Here is a 23,623-nt window from a genome sequence, read left to right as displayed (position 1 = left end):
CTACCCCTTGCTGTGTCACGCTTGTGTACGTTACATGTATCAAATTTCATGATTTCATGTTTCGTAAACGAAATGAGGATTATCAACGTATCCTTCTGTTACTGTTGTTTCGTCAACAGCATTTTTAAACAACTTGGTGCGATTGTCCGTGTTCATAGACCAAATCATGCGATGCTTTGCAGGTGACAGTTGGAAAACGGGAACTACTTTTGAGGACAAAGCTCCGTAACATAGACTTCACATTGTTGAAACTTCAACTTGATGGCCTAGAAAAGCTGCAAATACACAGTCATGTAGTTTTATAAAAAAAGTCATTGTATACAAGCTATGGTTTGACTAAGAAGAATTTATCTTCGAAAATGTCATTTGGTTTTCAAAATAAAATATCATTGCAGAATTCAGCAATGTGTGCGTGCTTTTGACGTGTTTTTTTTTCCCCGTGAAAGGGAGGAAAATAGAGGTGATGTCGGATGTTGGAAATGGAGGCGCTGTGAAGAGGGCTGGGCAGAGGGTCACGCAAGCAACATGACAACACACACGTACACAGAGCAGAGTGTAGTTTCGGGACAAAGTTACACACTCCACCCGCGCGCGTACTTTGCGTGTACAATGGAACAGCAACTGAATTTTCAGGCGGGGCAAGTTAACAAGGGGTGCAGGCGGAGCGATTGCGGGGAGGGGGTGAAAAAGGGGTGAGCGACAGGGGTTAGTGGGTAAAAGTAGGTTGGCATGGCCACGGGGGAAAAAAAAATTCTCCTCACTATAATAAATGGCGGTACATCTATCCATCCATCCTCTTTTCCACCACGAACCCTTTCCTGTTTACCCCCCGCCCCCCAAACCCTATTTGCGCAGAGCATTAGGAAAGAACTGTCAAGTAGTTTCTTTTTTTAAAAACACACCCCGTTGATGTATTGGAGTTCGAGGGCAGTTAAAATCAATAGCAAACCGCACTTCGCCAGATAGGGCTAAATACCAGCAGTTTGAGGAGGGTTTTAAAAAAAGGAAAAAAAAAAGTCTTTTTTTAATTCCAGACCCTCTCCCATCGATTCGGAAGGAAAAACATATATTTATAAAATCATCACCAAATAAATTATGTTTTGCTTTTCTTAGAGATAACATTGTTTACTATCTAAATAACATATTATATGCTTTATACCTTAGAATTAGGACATTTTTCTATATCCGTGTGTAGGTTTTATTTTTCAACAATGTAATAAATGGTTATGAAATTATTACCAAAAGTGTAAGAATTTATTAAAAAAAAAACCTGGAATAAAATTGTAGTCAAATAATTGAGAGTTGATACGGATTAATAAAATGTTGAATATAGTGTAAGGTACCGATTTTATTTAATTCATTTTATATATTTACTTTAACATTTGTTTGGATAGTCACTTGAAAACTTGTCTTTATTTTGTTAATTACTCATAGCAATACCATATAATCTATGTTGATAATTATGTTAGATGAAAAAATTCCAAATTTGATTGTGTTTATTATTGATGTTTATTGATTTATTTATCTTTTTGGAATGTTAAAATTATTACAAATATCTAAAAAGGAAGTAAGTTAAGAACTGGGTGGAGCACGAGTAATTTAAAGATATATTTAATTGATCAAATATTAACGCTTTGAGAAAGCTGAAATAGCAATTCAAGAAAACGTTTATAGTTCCTAAGTAGATTACATTGAAATGATGCTGGTCAAAGATACGTTAAATGTGTTTACAAAATCTTAAAAGACGATGAACAGTCTTAGTAACCAGTCATAGGTACATAAAAAAAAAACTTATTTGAACTGATGTTTCTACAAAACATACGGTTCGTGTGAACATCATTGGCTGCATCGGCAATGTTCGACGGTTATTTACCAGTCCGGAGATAGTGTTCGTGCCTGTCCATATACGAACTGGTGTGCAGAAGAGATCCTTCTCAGATACTCAGACGATGGTATTCGAAAGTTGACGATGGACTAGGGATATCATCTTCATCAACTGCTTCCAGCAAAGTAAAATGTCTTCATCTTCCTCTATCCCTCCGACATTCTTCATCCTTCACATTATTCCAGTCTTATCTTCTATCTTGCACTCCTTTCACTAACTACAATTCCCACCAGCTACTTGGTCTTCCTTGGGGACTTTTTACTGCCTGGTATGGGACGCGACAGGACTTGTAAACCGGCGAAAATAATTAAAAATCTACTTGCGTAAGTAAAGTGATATACCGGAATGATCATGTCAACTACTCCAAGACCAATATATTTCCAGTGTACGTGTATGTAATGTTATAATTTGTTGGTTGTAGGAATATGACAACCAATTCAAATCTGAGTTTACCTAGAATTTAATTGATTTTTTTGCAAATACTTATTTGTGGCTTCACCAAGCCAATTACTACCTAATTTTGAATATTTGTATGAATGAATATGGTAAACTAGCTAACCAAAAGTCCTGTGTAAGAATATTATTTTACATTTTGAGATTTTCATGTGTTTTTGTTAGCTACCATATTTTCCGATAAAGTTTAAATTTTTATTTTAGGCTCTATGATATCATACTAACATTCAAGATTCCTCATCAATATTACTAGTGATTTAAATTCGTCTGTAACTCAAGTATAGCTATAATTATTGTTTGAACATAAATGACTTTGAGACTTTTTTATAGTAAAAATATAAAACCAGTCCTTATATGGTATGAATCTAGAATTCAAATAGGATATCGATAGAGATGTTTTACCCTAAACATAATAAATTTGCTTTGAAACCTAAAATGTTTTATATGTGGCAATATTTTAGCTGTCTTTAGTATTTATTTTTCGATGGCAATAATACATAAATATTAACTTCAATATAAGTCCGACAGTGATACCAAAATAGATGCCAATTTAAGTCAATAAAAAGGATAGTCAAATATAAAAATTAAGTTACGAAGAAAACATGAGTAAGTTGTCTGCAGAAATTAATCTACTATCGTATTATTTATTTAAATAAGCGCAAAAAAGAGTAGGTATACTATTTCGTTCTTAAAATTATTTTAATGAAAGATCCTGGACTTAATGATATTCCAGAATATGTTAATATGTCACATGTGGCAGAACTTCATGTAATCTATAAGTAATAAATTATCCTCAATTTTCTATTCATACTGTATATATATATATATATATATATATATATATATATATATATGTGTGTGTGTGTGTGTGTGTGTGTAAATATCCGCTCGTTCAAAATCTTAAATCTCAGAAAGTTCTTGTTCTTTTAAAAAACATGGGATTTGGAATACGGTTAGGGCACAGGTGTAGTACATTCAAAACACAAACCCTTATTTTTGTGTCTCGGAATGCCGGCCTTAACCATGCAGCGTAAAATTTGACTTCCTAGAACTGATTGCTACATTTTGCTACCGTAACGACCAGGCTATGATGTATTTAGAGTAATCCTCTACTGTTTGAATATACAAATGAGTAAATAAATTAGCTAAACGTATAGTCAGCATTGCGGTAGTTATTGACGTTAAGGGAGGGAAATGGTGGGAATTCAGCATTGACGAAAAAAATCTGAGGGGTGGATGGAGCAGCACGAGAAAACCAAACGTCTTACAGCAATGTTCACCACGTTACCCACTCATGAAGAAATTACTGCCAAGACCCCACTGGGAATGGAATACAGATCCCTTTGGTACGAGGCGAGTTATCCGACCTCTTTTGTTTGATTTTTATTTTTATAATGGTTGCCACGTTGTTAATTCTTTACAACCAATCATCCAGCCATATCCCTTTTAATTACTTATTTGTGACATTTAGGTTTAATTTTGACAATATCAGTAATGAACTTAATTTTTTTTGTAAAAGAAACAAATTTTCATGTAAAATTACACATATTTGTAAATTTGTACATTTACATGAAAATAACTGTATCACTACAAAATAGTGTTAGCAGTAATAACCCTGAGTTCAAATTCTCACCCAGGAATTTATGCTTTGTGTTGTCCCAGTACCTCCAATAGTTCAAGTTATTTGTAAATCGTTCCATGAACAGCTTTCCAGCATTACCTGCGCACATTAATAAACATAATAAAAAAAGTCCATTCTTAAAATTTTCGATTATCTTTTAAATCGTGCAAAAAATTATTCTTAATTGAAACGTCAGTTACAATGTAAAATTATGCACCAATTTTTGTAAGAAATACTCAGTATTATCTTAAAAACTTATTACATATATGAAAAAAAAACATATCCACGTCTTATACAAAGTTATAAAATCTTTCTTGTTTTATTACAAACTATTTTTTGGCAAATGGTTTTCAAAGGAATTTTTGGGAAAAGCAAAGAAAAATTTTCTGTGTGGTGATAAAAGATGTAAATTATTTTGACAGTTACAAATTCACTCACACGACTTACCCGGGACTCAAACCCGTAATTCCTCACCACCTAAAGCCAGCGTGCGTCTACCTGCGCTACGGATGTGGGCAGTCTCTCAACCACCGAGGGTCCGCTAAGAACGATTTTGCGAAAATATCTCCCAATGGTGGTTTTTTTATTGTGGGGGAGGGGGGTTGAGTACAATTCCTCCATTCCCACATCCCTCAATCAGAATTTTGGTAGATAATATCTACTGTTCCATGAGATTCCGGGAAATAATTATTCCCATCCCTCTAAAAATAGCATCTTCACGGCGTGTTTAGCCCGGGCAATGTCGGCTATTCTGCTAGTTGATCCATATTTTTAAAACTTGCGAGACTTTTTACCGCTATTAGAATATATTTTTTTACTGTCTGTTTAAAATTATTTTAGACGAAACATTAAATGCAAGAGGGTGATAATTCAGCATTATGAAATTCCATTACTACCTCGGAAAAAAAGGTTCTTCACTGTTTAAGAAATTTCAAGCTCATTTAATAAAATGCGCAATGACAAAGATAAACACAAGGCACCCAACAAATACACATTGATCTTTTCGCTCATTGGCTTCCGTTGAAAAATTTAGGCGCAGTCCATTCCAGAATACTCAGGTTCCAGTCTCCGTCCTGCGATCTTGATTTCAGTTATTCCATAGTTTCCAGAAATCACTCCAAGAAAATGCTGGGAAGGTTGTTTAGTTTATCCGTTTCTAATGACCTAGCTGTCAAAAAGACATCCGTACCCCAACAACCCTAAAAAAAACCTTGCGCCAGGGTCAAGAATTTTTCAACCGAGAAAATTTTCCTTCCCCTGTTATTTCAACCCGATTCTTTGGTTGGCAACGATGTACCATCGCAGAATCATCTCGCCTGGTATACCATATCCGTGGCGGTAGTAAGGGACCCAAAATATCAGTTTCCGTAACTGTTTCATTCGTCACACTCCTTGAATCACCTGAAGAAAATGGGGATATTATTTTTAATTATTTCTCGGTGGTTGTGAGGGAAGATGTGTGACAAAATAAAATGTATTTACACCAAACAAAGAAATGCGCTACTGAAGAGACCCGGAAAGAAATGTGTTTGACCCACATATTTTTTTTTTTCACTTTTAAATTTAGTTAGCGTGTGATTTTGTTTATTATCCAAATTGGCTAACACACCCAAGACATAAACTTCTATCATTATTGTAATTTTCACATATAGACGTCTAAAAGCCAAGACTTTTGACCAAGGTAAAATATTGCGTCCCCTGCATCCACTAGTGTGAATGTATCAGCTATTCACTCCTGACGGTTTCATGCAAGACGACTGATAACTTCTACCCTACTACGGGCATCGTAGTAAACCACATGATATATTTAATTTATATTTTTTAGTTGACAAAATTTAAGATAATTAATTTTAAATATAAATAATGGTAAAAAATGTGTGCTTGGCCAACACGTCTCCTAGCAGTTAGGTAGGATATCTGTAAGGCATCACAAATTAATATTTGAAACACGTATACATGTGTGCAAGTACACAAGCCAACAGGCGACTATGCAGGTATGCAAGCAAGAAGGAATGCATGAGCAACTATCCGAATGCATAAGTATGTGAGAGATGAGCAAGTGTGCGCGCAAGCACGAGCATGTGCAAGTGGGCGAATGCGCAAGCATGCTATCCATAAATCCGCCTCCCGATTGATCACACAATAAAGGTTCAACTGGAGGTTCACAATTGTAACAAACATGGCAAACGAAAAAAACACGCAAAGAGTCTTACAATTGTGTGACTCTCTTCTTCTTTATTCGTTATTCAGCTTCCCCATCTCCAACACCGAGCACACCATTCTCGAGCTTGGCATTTTAAGTTTTTCTTTAAGCCCTCATCTTGATTCACCCTACCATATTTATAGCAGTTTCACTTTAAAAATTGTGAGCGAGTCTTTCAGTTACTCGCCAGATATATTGAAACGTATAAACATGGTGAATAGCAAATTTACGTGTTCGCATGTTGCAAATAGACTTATAATAAAAAAAAATTGACAAAGAAACTAAATGTAGAGTTTTTTTAGAAGAATGCCGAGCGTGATAAATATACGCAAATTATGTTCTCAACTACATTTCTGCACGCGAATCACATGTAGTTTCAGCACCCACCTATAGAATTCGCTACTGGAGTAGCTACGTTGACTATTGAATCATTACATTTGCATACCGAAATTTTAAACTATACACTGAAACAGCTCCCATAAAAGCTAGGAAAAAAAACTTTAAAAATTAAAAAAAAAAAAAAATCCCGGCTTTGACCTGATTATCGACAAGAATTTTATTAAAATGCATGCCACCTCGTTACAATTCATTAAAAAGTTAAAACTGTAAAGTTTCTTTTTGGATATGTGAACTTTGGTTCGCGCAGTCCGCCAGAGATGGCAGCACCGTGTAACATATTTCCATTCAATGCGACTCCCGCTCCGTTCGCGAAGTTACTCCAACGAAATGCCGAATACCGAGAGCTTATATGCTGCACATGAAGAAAAAAAAACCTCGGAATGATTCAAGATGGCTGCCAGCGCTCATTCACCCCCACCCCCGCCACGGGGCCCGCAGCAGCCGCGCTGACAATCGGATGTGGGTCACAGGTGCGGCGCGCGTGGGTCGATGCGCGCGCCGCGGGCGCCCCTGGCGGAGCGCAGTGCTACTAGCGACCCGACTAGCGCTCACCGACCCCGAGTCGCACGTCTGCAGTACATCATCTGCGCTCATGCGTCTTTGGGTTGTTTGTTTTTCAAGTTATACTTCTTTGGGCGCGTTATGAGAGTTAATTTTTTCGATGCGCGCGCACCATGTAAAAAAATTTTCACGGGATGAAAAGAAAGCTACATACAAATAAAAAAACTATATATGTGCTTTTAAATATTATACTTTAGTGATTGATATTGAATGCTGATCCATATAATTAAAATAATTAATTTATTGTGAATATTAGGGATAACAATTGTGTTTACAAACTTTTTCAAGTTTTCGTGTTCCCGTATATATATATATATATATATATATATATATATATATATATGTATATATATATATATATAAATAACGATTTCACGTTGCTTCTACGCTTCCATTGTCTCTTGAAGGAAGTGTCTGTGGAAGGTTTAAGTCTCCTGGCCATTTTCATGGGTATGTTTGTGAAGTTATAATCCCGTATGTATAATTTATTTATATTATAAATGATAAATTAATACATTGGTATCTTATATAGTATAATTATTATAAATATTCAGCATATTTATGGATCGTTTTAATTGAAATTAATCATTGAATAAATAGTTATATGCATGTATTTTTTAATATTGAATACTGAGTATTTATTTCAATTTATTATTTCATTGACTTCATACTTTATCAACATTATTTATTATATTAATCCAGTACTCTTATAATTTCATTTCTTTCAATTATTTGCGTGCAAAATTAAAACTATTTTTTTTTTCTCGGAAGAGTAGGATTTATCACTCGTCTAGGTAATTATACTTAATTAAATTGAAATATTGGGTAGGTAAGTCCGAAAAAAGAAAAATACATGGCCACCAAACACTTCAGAATTATTGAAACACACCAATAATTCACTTAAACAATTAAACAAAAAATTAAAAAATTTCACTTGGACAGTAAAACTTTTCAATAGAGTTCCCTACACAATAACAAACTGAAACCCGTTATGTACAAATGGGAGATGGTTTGAGTGTGTTTGCCACCGTGTTACCAGGCGGGCTGTGTACATGAGGAGTGGCGTAACGAAGAATGCAGCACCGTAGCGTGAGGAGTGGGGCGCATTAATATTCCCCGCTTTTTCTCCTCCGTCATCGAGCTCCGAACTCGAATGATGCTCTTTTCGTTACGCTCTGACCAGTCATCGCCTCATATTATCGCTAGTACATAACATCAAAGAATTTAGTGGGTTTTTAAAGTTATAGGCCTACTTCTTTAGGCTAGTTATGAAAACCTAATGAGAGTAAATATTTACAATGCACGCGCACCATGCAACGAAATTTTCACAGGAAGAAAAACAGGAAAGGCTGCATACATAAAAATAGTACATATGCTTTTAAATATTATACTTTAGTGAATGATATTGAATACTGGTTCATTTAAAGCATTTATTTATTGTGAATATTAGCAATACAAATTTTGTTTTTGAACTTTTTAAAGGGTATTTTAAAGTGTATTTATACAAGTGAGTTTATATTCCCCTATGTTTAACGATACCAGGTTACTTGTAAGCATCCATTGTCGCTGGTAGGGAGTGTCTGTGTAAGGTTTAGTAGTCTCCTGGCCGTTTTCATGGGAGTGTTTGTAAGGTTATGTTCCCGTACGTATGATTTATTCAGATTATAAATTATTACCTTTTTATTTGATGACTAGTTAAAATAATACATTAGAAAAACATTCAACTCATGTATTGAATTTCATTATTAATAAAATATATATCTCGATTATTTTAATAAATGAAATAATTAATTTTATACGTGTGTTTATATTAACAGTAAATGCTGAATATTTAATTTGTTTTATTTTATTGAATTGATAATTTACCAACTGTATTTGTAATGTGACTACAATTTTTTTTTTTATATTAATTAAGTATTACTTTTAAAGCGCGTTCATAAGTACACGAACCCATTATTTTTTTATTCCGACCGGGATGTTGTACTAGCGAGTGGCGAGAGGCGAACGTCGGATATGTTTGAGGACACATGGGGTGAAGGGCACATGTTTGAAGAATACATAGAGTGGGAGGGGGGATGGGTCCGATAGCTATGCGCATGGGGTTAACAAACCCAAGTCGTATCTGGATAGGGTGTTGTATGTTTGTAAACCTAATTTAATTAGAAAAATAAAATAAATAATTTTTACTTAAGTTATGTTTGCCGGGTAAAGAGTGCAATCCAGCATATTAATTACCCCCCTCCCCCCCGGAATTATTAAACAGTGACTATAATAAAAATATTATAATAATTCACATGTATTATTCGCAAACCGATTTCAAGAATAGCTGAAATTTAAAACACTAAAAAATCGTCAGTCTGTGTTTCTTTTAGGTAGGCCTACATGTCTACTTCAAACACACCATTCAAAATTATTATTTCAGCATCAAAGCAATCGTATCCTGGGTGGCGCTGTCAAACAAGGCAATGTCTCCTACTGTAGACGGTCGCCAATTGCAATGAAATGAACTGATAGCGTGGGTATAGCTTATTGCAGTCTTATGGGCGTTAATTTTTTTCTTCACGAAAATTGCCTGTCCCTAATCGAAAATATATTTTTCCTGTAAAATGCATTATTGTGAATTGAAATTGAACTACTGGCTAACATGTACATAGATTTTTATTTATGAAAAATTTATTTTTTGTAGGGAATTTTTTTCTTTAAATGCAAGCATGATAACCTTCACGCGATCTTGTTTTTTTAGGTGGTAAAAAGCTGTAACAATGAAGAGGTGGATAATACAATTCCTTTAAGTTTTTAATAATTCGTTACTGATTATTTTCAAAATTTTTTTCCATGTCCTAACATCCATGCATAATAAAAAATACTTAATATATATTTTTACCTACGTTATGTTTGACAGGTAAAGAGTGCAAAGCAGTGACTACTAAATGTGCAAATAAAAGACGGGGTAGAGCTACTGTCACTGTGTTTGAAACGAGAATTGGTATGCCTTAAATTATTTTTATCCCACCCACAATGTATATATTTTTTAATAACATATATTTGAAATTTGTACATTGAAAACAACTGTGTCACAACAAAATAGTGTTCGCAGTAATACTGCGTTCACATTATTACCCGGACATTTATGATTTGTGTTGTCCCAGTATATCCAATAGTTAAATATGTTTGAAAACCGTTCCCTGAATAGCTTTCCAGCATTAACTGCGCACAAAATTAACAAGTATGATACCACAAAATAAATCGAAGAATATTCAACTGTTTTTTCTATGGTTAAACAAAATTATGAATGAATAAAACATCAAGTTTCATCAACTCATTACTATCCAAAGGAAAAAAAAAACATAATTAATATATTCACAAAAAACATAGTCATGTGTTTTTAGAAATTTACAATATCTTTCTTGTGGTGTTACAAACTATATCTTGGCAACTGGTGTCTGAAGGTACCTTTTGAAAAAACAAGTACGTAAAAAAAAATGTTTTCTGTGCAGTGGGGACATTTTTAATTCCAGAAAAGAGAGGGAGAGGTGTACACTCCATCCTCCGGGAACAACGGCCAAGGATCGTGGGTCGGTGAATCGCAGCGCTTCCTCCGGCTCAAGTCATGGATGGGTGGGGGAGGGGGGAGGGATCCGGTCACATGGGCAGCGGATAAATCACGGAGCGGGCCGAGAGCGCGCGCAGTTTCGCAAGATCGCCCGCTGAAAGCTTCGCCGGGCCACCGGGCCGTCCGCCGGGAGGGGGGGGGGGGGGGTGGAAGAGGGGTGCAGAGGGGTTGATTTGCGAGCTCGGATCAGGACCTAACTGCGCCTCCCCTCGCTGCAGCTGTCTCGTTAATCACGGGCGCGGATCGAGCCGACTTGGACGCACGTCACGCTGACAGAATATATTTGCAATCATTAACTGTCTCCCACGCTTATTTATTGACTGACCCTTAAGGCCACGCTGCCACGCGCGTTCCAGGCGAAACTTCGCACTTCAGTCATCCTATCAGAAGATATAACGAAATATTTAATAATTCAAAATTAATGTTCACTCTCTTCATTACTACTCCTTCCCCTTATCAGCATCTGTTGCCCCATTCCTGAGTGTTTCAACTATCGTTACTTTTTAACGAGGCAACAATTTTACCTACCATACAAAATGTAAATAAATCGAACTTAAAAAAAAAATACAGATTTTCAACGGTAAAAAAAAAAAATATTTCCTTCCATATGTTACAAAAATACTTTAGACGAAAATAAATTTTCGTCGAAGGTATTCCCCTACTTGACTCGGCATAATCTTAAACACTAAACAAAAATAAAGGACAGGCCACAAAACTCATTTCAAATAACTTAAAAGCACTTAATAACATAGAAGCTTTAGTTGTATTGGATAAACTTGCCACGCAAAAGATAATCTATGATTAATGTTTATTTTCAAAATAAGATCTTACAGATCGTAAGTGATAGTGTACACCATTTCATGTGACTTGAATTTCAGTTATTATAAAAAAATATCAATTTGTACGTAAATATGATAATTTGGGGTCGAAAATTGATTCTTGGCGTTTTATGCTTCGCAAAAAGATTATTCGGAATAAATATTTTGAGAGAAAAGTAATTTGTATTCATATTTTTACTCTTATAAAAACCAAAACCTTCATAGGTAAGACTATTAGAGGATTTTATAATACTTAAGTTCAAAATGCACTCAAAAACTGATTTCTCACGTATTTCGAAGATGCATAATGAAATGAAGTGGGCGCACATATACAAACTCTATAAAAAATTATATATATATATATTGTTTAAGTGATAAACGCAACAGTTTAAATTCACTGAGAAAAATAACGTAGACCGTAATTTTAGCTTTTTTAAACGTTCTGGTGAACAATGAAATTGTTTCCATTCACTGTGGAAATTTTTCGTCACACATATTTTAAAGAATTTTATTTGCCACACTCGGTCTTAGATGAATCGCTTTAAAAAAAATTACTCGTTATGCTAAAGTTTTAATTTTTATCGTGTTTGTTATCTCGTTTTACTTTCATTTCGCATGTGAATCGAGTGTTTACTTTGTGTTATTACGATCCTGCAACTCGACGTTTGAATTTTTACGTGAGAACGAATAAATTAATAAGTTTGCAATAAAAATAAAGTAATTTAGAAATATTCAAGCAAGTTTTGGTTTTCACCCGAAAAAATTCTATTTTAATCAGCCGGCATTAATAAAGTTAAACCCGCAAAATTAGTTTTCCTAAAATACTACCTTGACTTTTGGCGCAAAAAAAAAGGCTGCCGTATAGGTCTTAAAACTAAGATCGAGTAATAGATTTCCTGATGAGTTCCAAAGAAGAAAAGCCTGAATAACTCGTGGTTTATGGTATTGGCTCAATGTAAAAGACCAGCTGGCCAAAACAAAAGTTTTCGTCTAAGCGCCCACGCTCTGTTAGACATTACATTGTATCTACGTTCTTTTCAACGAAAAAAGCACCTTAATAAAACGAAGAATTCTTAATAGTACTATATAACTGAACTCTTGTAGGAATTACGTTGGAGGTGACTTACGATTAGTTCGTTCCATTACAAACAAGATAAAACTGCATGGGAAAGAGCTCGTTTGCCGTAAATTTAAGTCGTTAAGGTGATTGTTGTGGGGTTTCTGCCTATCGCAATTAAATTCAGTAGTTGTAAATTTAAGAATATATCTGTACATTTACGAAAAAAATGGTATCCAAACGTCATCTTAAATATATGGTGAAATTTTATTTTAAAAAAACTGTGAGGGCCCACGAAATTACTTCTGATAAAATGGAACCACAGGCATTAATAGAAGTTTATACCTTTCTCGCTTCTGGGATTTAGGGCTATGTCGTCGGCGCTGCTGTTTGACATCTCAGTTTGTGGAGGCATGCTAAGCCAACGAACTGTTCGCTTATGCACTGGACTTGGGCTATGATAGTAATGTTAACAGGATTTGAAAATGTAGAAAAAAGGGACAGTTGGGAGTTACACTGCATTCAGACTGTTCTGTTAAAATTATTTTCAAATCAAATCATTGGATATCTCTGGTTACAAAAAATACAGCGATATACTTATATTTACAGATATTATGGTGAGTTTGCTGTTGATCAGATTACATAGTTTGATAACGAACTATAAATTATCATCTTGGAGTACAAACAAAATATTTATAAATAGAATATATGAAAAATCTCTAACAAAACACTTTAGTTCATTCGGTGCTGGATTTCCCTGTCTATAACAGATCTATGAACCATGAAGTCGCAATTCAGCGTAGTTTTTATGACCTGCAACGTTAAATTTTTCACCTTTAAATAACGAAGAATTTTGATTACAAATTATCCAGGGATCTTCGTAAATTTACCGTTATCTTCGGTAATTTACGGGCAATAAGTTTGTTAACTTTGAATTTGAATCCACTAAAGTATTCTTAGTTTACTTGAAAAATATTCAAAATTGGTTTAGAATCCTGCAAAAACACTATTATTTCTTCTACGAGTTTGTTTACTTAAAAAAAAAAAAAAAATCTAGGAAGTGGAAATACGGTGTAGTTTTCACGAAGATTCAGGTACATAAAATTACGAAAAACTCATCGTTTATCTGAGGTAAATTCTTCGTTGTAAAATGCGTAAATTTATTGAAATTTCTAACATTGTGGTTATCTGAAGATACGAATAACACTTAGTTCATTCGAACTAAATTCTTTGTTGAAAATTACGTACACTGTTTGTCATAAGAAACCTCAATAACCGACAAAAAAAAGATAAATGTTCAAACGCACAGAAAACAAGCCAAAATTAGCCGATGACATAAAATTAAAGCATAGGAAGTACAGTCTGTGCCTGAGGCCGAGAACAGATGTCAGTTCCGAACAATTGTACCTGTTGTTTCTTAGAAAGACCACTGTGTTCCTCTGTGCTGTCGTCGCTGTCGTGTCCAGAATATCTGTTTTATCACATAGCTGGATAAACCTGTGCGTCTCTGTGTTGTTGTTGTGTTCACAATATCTTTTGGTTATTCCGATTTTTACTGTTTTGGCCAAGGTCCTTTTTTTGTCTTTATTTACTCTTCTTGTTGCAATTGTCGCGACGTTACTGTGCTATAATATTTTTATATTTCCTTCCACGGAGTATTCTGTACTATCATGTTTTTAAATTTTAACATCGGCTAATTTTGGCTATTTTTTTCTGTGTGTTCACATATTATCTTTTTGTCCGTTCTTGCTGTTTCTTATGACATACAGTGTAACCAGCAATGGCGTGTATATAAAAAAATATATCAATTATAAAAATACCTTAAAGTAGGTGTTCTATAACTCTGCATATAAAAGGCAGAAAACACTATGTCACTAAAATTCAGGAAACCTTTGTAATAAGTATTATTCTCAGCTTTGTATTCGACAGTATCAAACTATATATATACATTAATTTTCAAGATATTCTCCTTTACGCACCTTATGAAAAGATCGTGAGAGTGAATTTTTTCCATGCGCGCGCACCGTGAAACAAAGTTATCACAGGATAAAAAAAGGCTACATTAAATTAAAAATATGTAAGTCCTTTTAAATCTCACACTTTAGTGATTAATATTGAAAACTGGTCCAAACCATAAATCCATTTTTTATTGCGAATATCAGTGAAATAAATTGTGCCTATAATTATTTTCAAGTTTATTTATATAAGTGAGGATATATATTATAAATGCGAAAGTAACTGTCTGTCTGTCTGTATGTCTGTTTGTTTGTTACCTTTTCCCGGATGAACGGCTGAACGGCTGAACGGATCGTTATGAAATTTGGCAAGGAGATAGATTATATCCTGGGGATGGACATAGGCTATCTTTTGTCTAAAAAAATAATTGGTTGTCTGTAAAGTCGGTTTACGGACGATAGTTTAACGTGACAACGTCATAACAAAACATTGATGAAATGATTGATCCAGAAGAAAAGGAAATATCATATTCGGCCTGAGACTGAGCCGTAATAGGTTTTTGCAACCAAACCATTTAGGCATTAAAAATATTATATTCTTTGAGGAATAATTTTTTTTAAAATTTTTCTATATTTTGTATGATAAAATCTACCTCTGCATACTTTAATGAATAAAATTGAATCATTTATATTGAATTATCACTATTTTGTATGGATACAAAGGAGTGAAATGAAATGTACAATTTAATTAATACATTTACTTTTATTTGCATTCATTATTCAAATATATTTATTACTTTTGAAATGTCATGTGCGTCGTATTTATTTTTACAAGTACAAAAAAAATTTAGCACCTGCCAGGATTCGAACCAACAACCTAACAATAGAAGATAGCGCCGCTGATCGCTCACCCACGAGGATATATTTGATAATTTATAGTTTCAGATTTTATATATACATTTATAAAAATTTTGTTCACGGTAGGGGAATAACATTATTTCGTTTTTATGACTCGATTTTATAACAAATACGCATCCCAAGTACACCAAAATTATTTATAATATGTTACAATATTTTTTAAAACATTGTGCAAAAGATCCCGGTTGTAATTTGCATTATTATGTGTAAATGTAAAACACCATTGTTGGTTCAAAACGTATTTGAATATTCAAAATTACTTTTAAATAACTGTACCGATTGTGCTGAAAATCGGTGGACAATCGTTAAATTACATAATATTAATAATTCAAACGACGAAAATATGATTGAAAAGTCAAATCGATTGTCGTTCCAATCGAGTGGAAGAGAGATGCCACGCATGCGTAGGCCCTACAATGAGCAGGAAGAGAGATGCCACGCATGTGTACAATGAGCAAATAGGACACATCCGTAGTGGGACATCCGTAGTGGGACACTTTTTCGTGCGTGCAGCCGGCGTTCATCGATTTATTAGACGTTGTCACGTCAAAAAATATATCTTTATTTTATGTAATGTGTGTCATAGATATACAAACTGTTAGTGTCATTCCTCTATGCCTGCCGAGCAATAGCTTTCAAGCCATTACGTTACGTTTTTCTATTGTAAGGAACTAAGTAGAGAGTAAGAAAAAAATAAAGATCTTGACAGTTTGTAGTGTCGCCATATTTGTTTCAATTTTCAATACCGTTTTTGTATATTACAATTTAAATTGCAGAAAAAAATCATGTTTCATAAAAAAATAATTAGTGAGTGTGTGTCATTTCTCTATGTCCATTAGGTATCGCCGCGTCAATTTTCTCCGTGGGGCGAAACCGTCCGCTTGATTAAATAAACAACTTTTATCGTTGAATGATTTCATGATTTATTTAATGAAAATCTGCTCTCATAAAAAAGTAAGTTTTATAGACATTCGATAGGTGTCTCTCTCTGAAGATCAATCTATGAATCGTTACAAATTTATTTCCTTAATTTTTTAGTTTGATTTTATACAATATGATTTCACTAAAAATAAATTTCTACCCCTTCCTATTTTCATTTCCACATTACGAAGTTTTACTTCTTCCGCGCGGAGGGACTCCACGCAATATTTATGCATGCAATTAAAAAACTATTTTTTAATGATGCCAAAGAAGTATAACTTCTCATGCGCGTACCTAAGTACACGCACATATTTTATTTTTTATTTCTTCTATATATATTTTTTCTCCCTACCTAGGGCACTCATAATTCTTTTAAATTTCACGTGTATGTTTTCAATGTCATTCGAGTTGTACAATTTTTTTTGTCAAATTAGTCATTATTTATACTTTGTTTCATTTTGGAAACATACGTATTGTTACGATTTACCGCGGGCTCGTAAAGGATAGCCCAATTAAAGAGTTTATTACACTACACAGTTTTATTTATTACCACTGCTTGTCACAAATAATCTTCTAAAATAGCAAATAATTAATTACACTCAAAGAAATGTCAATTTCCCAGCCACTCGTTCCGCACACCTCGCTGGGCCGCACCTCTGGCGCAACTCTCGCCGCAGCACCCCTCGTGGGTCTCCGCCGCGGGTCTCCGTCGCCGCACTCCGCCGCCACCGTCACACCCTTCGCCGAGATCCCACACGACGACTCGCTCGCAACTTCACTCGGGACTCCGCCGCGCCCGCGACTCTATCGCCCGGAAACTCCGCCGCGGGAAAACTCACGACTCCACTGAACTCACTCGCTCCCTGCCCTGGAACCTTCGTCCAAGGACTTCGCCTCTCTGCCGCACCCGCGGCACTATCGCCCGGATCTCCGCCGCGGGAGAACTCCCGACTCAGACCAACTGACTGACGTCCTCGGACCTATATATAGGCCCCAGCGAACTTCCAGAACTCACGAGAGCGGCCGGGGCCTGTCGCGTCATCGCGAGCCGTCCCGACGGCAGAAATATCTCGAAAACACGTGTCGGCGACTCGCGCAAGGTCATCAAAATCACCCCTCCCCCTCTGGGGACAAAGCCCCAAAATCTCGAAAGTTTCAGGAATTTCAAATATCATTTCTTTCGAGATGGAGTTGTTCCAAACCATTCGAGGTCCTGAACATTCACTTTCCACAAAAGTGAAAGCCCCAAAATTTCGAAATATAAGAATATATATAATTGGATGTTGGCATGTATGACGTCGATAAACTCTTACACCGTTTGACCGATCGCCATGAAAGTTGGCACATCGAAGTGTTTTTATCATGAAGAAGGTTTTTATGCTATCCATTTTTTTTTGTAACTCGCCGCTAGATGGCGCTGTAGCGCATCAACTTCTAAACCTTTCAACCGATCAACCTGGGTAAACAGAAAATCATAGGTCACAGATACACAAACAGTAATTATGTGTCATTTCTTAATGTCCAACACACTAGACATATCGCTATCCATTTTGCTGTAACTCGCGGACAATATATCACCCGGTGTTCAGCCCGGGCAAAGACAGGTACTGCAGCTAGTATAAAATTATATTTGCGTGTTATGAATAAAATTATAAGAATGAATTTTTACGATGCGTGCACAGCATGTAACAAAAAAATCAACAGGATGGAAAAAGGCTACATAGAAATAAAAATAATATAAATGTGCTATTAATTCATATAAATTTAGTGAATGATATTTAATACTGTGCCATTAAATTAAATACATTTATTAATTGTGAATATTAGTGATACAAATTGTGTATATAAACTTTGTACAGTGTACTTATAGAAGTTAGGTTATGTTCACGTTTGTATAACGATGTCATGTCGCTTGTAAGCTTCCATTGAAACTGGCAGGGAGTGTCTGGGGAAGATTCAATAGTCACCTGGCCTTTTTCCATGGAAGTCTTTATGTTCCTGTATGTAATATATTTGCATTATATTTTTTAAATTATTATTAAAAAATAAATTAAATTAATAAATTATAGTAAATATCAGCTTATTTATTATTTTTCATACTAATAAAATTAATCTCAATTATTTTACTAAATTAATATTTAATTTTATACAAGTGTTGATATTAATATTCAATAATGAGTATTTATTAATTTTTTTTGTTTGATTGAATTTATACCTTACCAACCATATTTATAACGTCACTCTAGTCATTTTATTATTTTACTTTGAATGCAAAATTAAAGTTTATTTTTTACTACGACAAGTAAGTATAATTTGTAACACGCATAAATTAGTACACGTACAAATTTTTATAAAAGATTTCTTTGGAAACCATATGCCAAGATATATTTTTTATACTACAAGAAAAACATTGTATCTTTGTACAACACATGGATATGATTATATTTGTATTTATTAATTATGTTTTTTTAATAAAATACTGAGTATTTCCTAAGATAATTGGTCCATAATTTTATATATTAATTTATATTTTATTCAAAATTTTTTAACTATGGGTAAGATAATATAATATTCATTAATTGGAAATTATATTTATTTTACTCATTAATGTGATAAAAGAATAGTCAATAATTATTGGATTTTATGTTTTTATTATGCTTATAAATGTGCACATTTAATTCTGGAAAGCTATTCAGGGAACGGTTCCAGAATGATTTTCACTATTGAAGGTACTGTGACAACACAAAGCAAAAATGCCCGCGTAAGAGTCTTAAACCAGTATTTTCACGTAATTGTAAAAATTTATAAATATCTGTATATTTACATAAATATTTGTATCCATTAAAAAAAATTAATGTCGCATTTCGGACTCAAAATTTGTTGATGTCTAAAATTATAATTCTCACTTACAATTTTTTTTTTCAATTTTAGATTGTCATTATTTCTTTTTAAAAATGAACATAGTTCTCTTGCCTCTACTTCTAAATCAACGCTACTTTGAGTATTTGCCCTTAGTGCTAAACCCCCTCCCCCCAAAAAAAATTAGCTCTGTGGTCCAAATAGTTGTAAAACATTAATTTTAACAAAAAAAATTGCACACAGTTTCTTATGTGTCAGAGGTAGAGATTTGCTTTTTCTAGTCCTTTGAGCTGTCTTGCTCAGTTTTAAATGGAAGTGGCTTGAATGATTAGTTGCCCTGTTCGAAACTGAAAACAAATTCTATACGTTATCAGAGTTTGGTTTTAATAAGGCAAACATGATTATAGAGACACGCATTAACAGATTAAAAATACATAGTATTTTTAAATATGCATCCCCATTCAACTTAAATAACTGCAAGCTTTGAGAAATAAGTTTTCTCACAAAAATGTTTACTATAATTAATATGTTTAGGTACCTGTGAAGCTTACTTAAATTTGATCGTTTCTGGTAGGTTATTGTAAGATTATTTAAGGTTTTGTAACGTATAATATGTTATTAAATGTTTTAATAAATTTATACAATCTAACATAATTTTCTCAATTTGTGTTGAGATAATTTATTTATTTGTGAATTCATTATCAAAAAATTGTTTCCTAATCCAACGAAAATTTAAATATAATTTATAACAACTCTACATCCAATAAGATTGAAGCATTATTAATACTAACGCGGACTGTGATTTTTGATTTTTACTAGTCTGACTGTTTATTAAGATTTCTTTAAAATGTTATCTAAATCATCTACGTTACGAAATACACTAACTACTTATTTATGTATCACTTTGAAGCTACCATATGAAACGTATTAGGCTTATATTATTATTTCTCTAATGCTAACCAATTTTAAGCAGTCTTGGAATGAAAACAAAATTTAAAATTTATTTATAAATTGATGTCAATTCTTTGGTTAAAATAATTTCAAGTTAAATTTAAACTTGCTTTCCTAAATTGTTTAATGTGAAAATAGGTTAATAGGTAGCATTATTGTTTACAAGCATAGCCTTAATTAAAACGGTTTATAATGAACTCTCAAAAAAAATTCTTGGCACATTATGTAATGAGTTTTCTTTGTAAAATTAAGTTCTTTTAATACAGAGCATGAAAATTCTGACAAACATAAGTCCATCAGCAACTCGTCATATTTTTAATTAGATTGCCAAGAGTTTAAATTAGGAAAGAAATATGTATATCTGAAACAATTTCGTAAGTTTAGACAAAAACTGAACTGCCTGTAATTTTTTGTATTCGAATTAAATATTTTTTTGACTGCTGAAAAAAAAACTTTTACACACTATCTAGTTTGTTAAAAAACACATTTATTAAAGTAAAAAAGGAAATGGTGAATACTGAATAGTTTATTTTATATAAAAAAATTCGGGAAATTAATCGATCGCTGTGAAAAACAAGCTTCACGAACACGTCTCATCACACAAACGCATAACGTAAGCACACACAAGCCTGTATCGAGGGAAAATTGAGAAGAAAAAAAATCACCTACCTCGGTGGCTGCCTGCCAGAAGACAACACGTGTCCCAGACACACGGGAGTAATTTCATGCCACGACCCAGTTATGCTCTTTCCCCATGCTCTTTTTTTGTCTGTTTCAACCGCATTCACGGCGAACTAGCTCAGAACATTGCGAGGCCACGTAATAAATTGCAACCCGCACTCCACTCGGGATAGCACGACAAAGAAAAAAAAAAAACATAATCATTTTCTTTTTCAAACACACCACTTTCTTTTTATTTTTGTTTAAATTTTTAAAACCCATTTCCGACTTTCTGAATCCTGCACACCCTCAAGGATGAATAAAACCACGAGTTTGTTTCCACGCTGTGAAGTTTACAAAGAAAAAAAAATCGTTTCCGTGTTTGCGAAATGAACAATATAGCATGCAACCAGCAGGGAAATATTGGAGCTTTCGCCCATAATGTATCAAAATCTCTGTAAATAATGATATTCGAATCCAATATGGCTTAAAAAATGCTATAAAACATATAAAATATTTTGTGTTTTTATGTTTATTTAAAACATTCGAAGAGTGGTGTAATATCGCACGAATCAACTAAAAACAAAAACAATAAATTTTGTTGGAAAATGTATTTTGTAAATCAGGGTTATCACACAAAACAACGATGAAGATATAGAAGTCCGACTCTTACATTGGAAACTGAAACGATGCTTTGCTGTACTATCTGTTGTGTGGGCCCATAAATACTAGCAAAAAAATTAACTTTATAATGAAAATTTAACAACTTTACGACTAATTGCTCAGTAGAAGAAATTTAAATTTTGCAAAAAACTTAAAACTTTTTTGTAATATAAACAGCATTTTCTATATAAATGGTAGGAGATGTAGTATTTCTGGTATGCTACACCACAAAATATGTGGCTACCAAAATAAAGTGAATTAATTTTCACTGGTTTGTTTAACTGATAACTGCTGATACATTAATTTTCACTATCAATGTGGCCATGTTAGTTGTATATTATGAAAGCTACTATCTGGTGGATGAGCCCAAAACTACTTCAAACATTATGAGTTTCGGCAATTAGAGTTTCTCCCTCATGACGTAACTGACCTTAATACTAACACTTACACATTATACAATACATGATGCAGTTAATCTTTAAAGTTACTCTTTAATAATTTTAGATACTTTACTGAATTTACTTTACTTTTACAAAGCAAATAATGGATTTTTTTTTAGAAGAATTGTTGAATGCGATTAAAAATTTATATTCAAACACAACGTAAATTTTTAATTTTTTTAATGATAAAATTAATTTACCTTCTTATGACAATACATATGTGTCATAGTAATTAAAATTACTTTTGTATTCATCAGAGAAAATATCATCAAAAATCCTTGCGTTTATTATAGATATTAATCTCCCGAAATTTCCTTTAAATATGTGAACAATAATACTTTATTTAAAGAAAATTTAAAACAAAGTTTAAGCTTTACAAAATAATATATATGCAAATATGTAGTAAAGTAGTAAGAAGTTTATTTGATATAAAAACTAAATGCAGGAAACACCCAGTTACGTAACAATATATTTGTATAGGATATTTCAGTAGCTGTGGACCTCACTCTTATCTAGAAAGAGCACGTATATTAAACATATTTCACAGCTATTTAAATAGCTTCAGAACAGACACTTAGATAATAAAAGCATAAATTTCAAACATATTAGAAAACCTTTAATTCATATTATTTGTAAAAGGAATAAATTTAAATTACAAAGAAAATTATTTTATAGTTTCATTTGAACTATAATAATAAATAGTGTGAGTGATTTTTCGCGAAACATTTTGAGACAAGCTGTTAGTTAAACACTCTTATCATCGCTTATAATATTTTAAAAATTGAGATAAAAAAGATTTCAGGCAACATTCAGTTATATAAAAATGTATTTGTGTATGCTATTTCATTAGCTGTGAAACGCACTCTTAGCTAGTTAAAAATTGTATTTCAGACATATTTTAGAAAGGTTATAAACAATATCTTAGTGTGTTTTATTTCAGTAGCTATAGAACTCACTTTTATCTATTTGAAGCATGTATTTATGACAAATTTCTATAGACTTTACTGATATTGTTTGTCGGACCATTTTAAAATTTAGATAAATATTTTTGTTGAAATTTTTAGGTTTTATGATGACCTGGAGAACATCTTACCACCTAAAATTATTTTATTGTAACTCTTCATAAGCGATTATCAATATTTATCAATCTTCCAACTCTAATTCATTGAGATCGAGAATTTTAGCCGCATTGTGTACGGTTTGGTTTAATTTGGTTATAAATGAAACTCGTTTATAATGTGTAATGTATATAATTATTTTATTTACTTGAAAGATAAATGCAGTTAACTATCAGTGCAAAGCTTTCTGGTGAACTACATTTTTCGATTTGTTTGTCGGTGCATAAATAAACAAAGATGAATGCTTTCCGACACGCGAACACGCGACATGCAGTTGTCCATGCGCGAAACACGGAAACTCCAAGATAATTCCGCAAAATTCCAACGACTGGCCTTGTGATTTGTTGATGGTCATTGCGAAGACGAGTCGCACGGGGAATTGCAGCCGTTTAAAATCGAATGGCAAGTCCGTTGGAATCATCGGGATTCGCGGAATCAAAACATCCTCTCCTTTGTACTTTCCCTTGATAATCGTCTCCTCGACAACATTGTTCATGAGCTTTTTCACAGCCAGTCTAGTTCCATTGC

The 23,623-nt window shown here is 33.5% G+C and overlaps 1 protein-coding gene across 4 annotated transcripts in view; it reads right to left on the bottom strand.

The window, feature by feature from the left end:
* LOC134536418 (tyrosine-protein phosphatase Lar-like) overlaps positions 1–23,623 on the bottom strand; it is a 1,395,465-nt gene that overhangs the window by 266,730 nt on the left and 1,105,112 nt on the right. The window lies entirely within an intron of this gene.

Source organism: Bacillus rossius, chromosome 1 (genome assembly GCF_032445375.1).
Source record: "Bacillus rossius redtenbacheri isolate Brsri chromosome 1, Brsri_v3, whole genome shotgun sequence".
In the NCBI taxonomy this organism is placed as follows: Eukaryota; Metazoa; Arthropoda; class Insecta; order Phasmatodea; family Bacillidae; genus Bacillus; species Bacillus rossius.
This window is presented reverse-complemented; position numbering and strand designations above follow the sequence as displayed.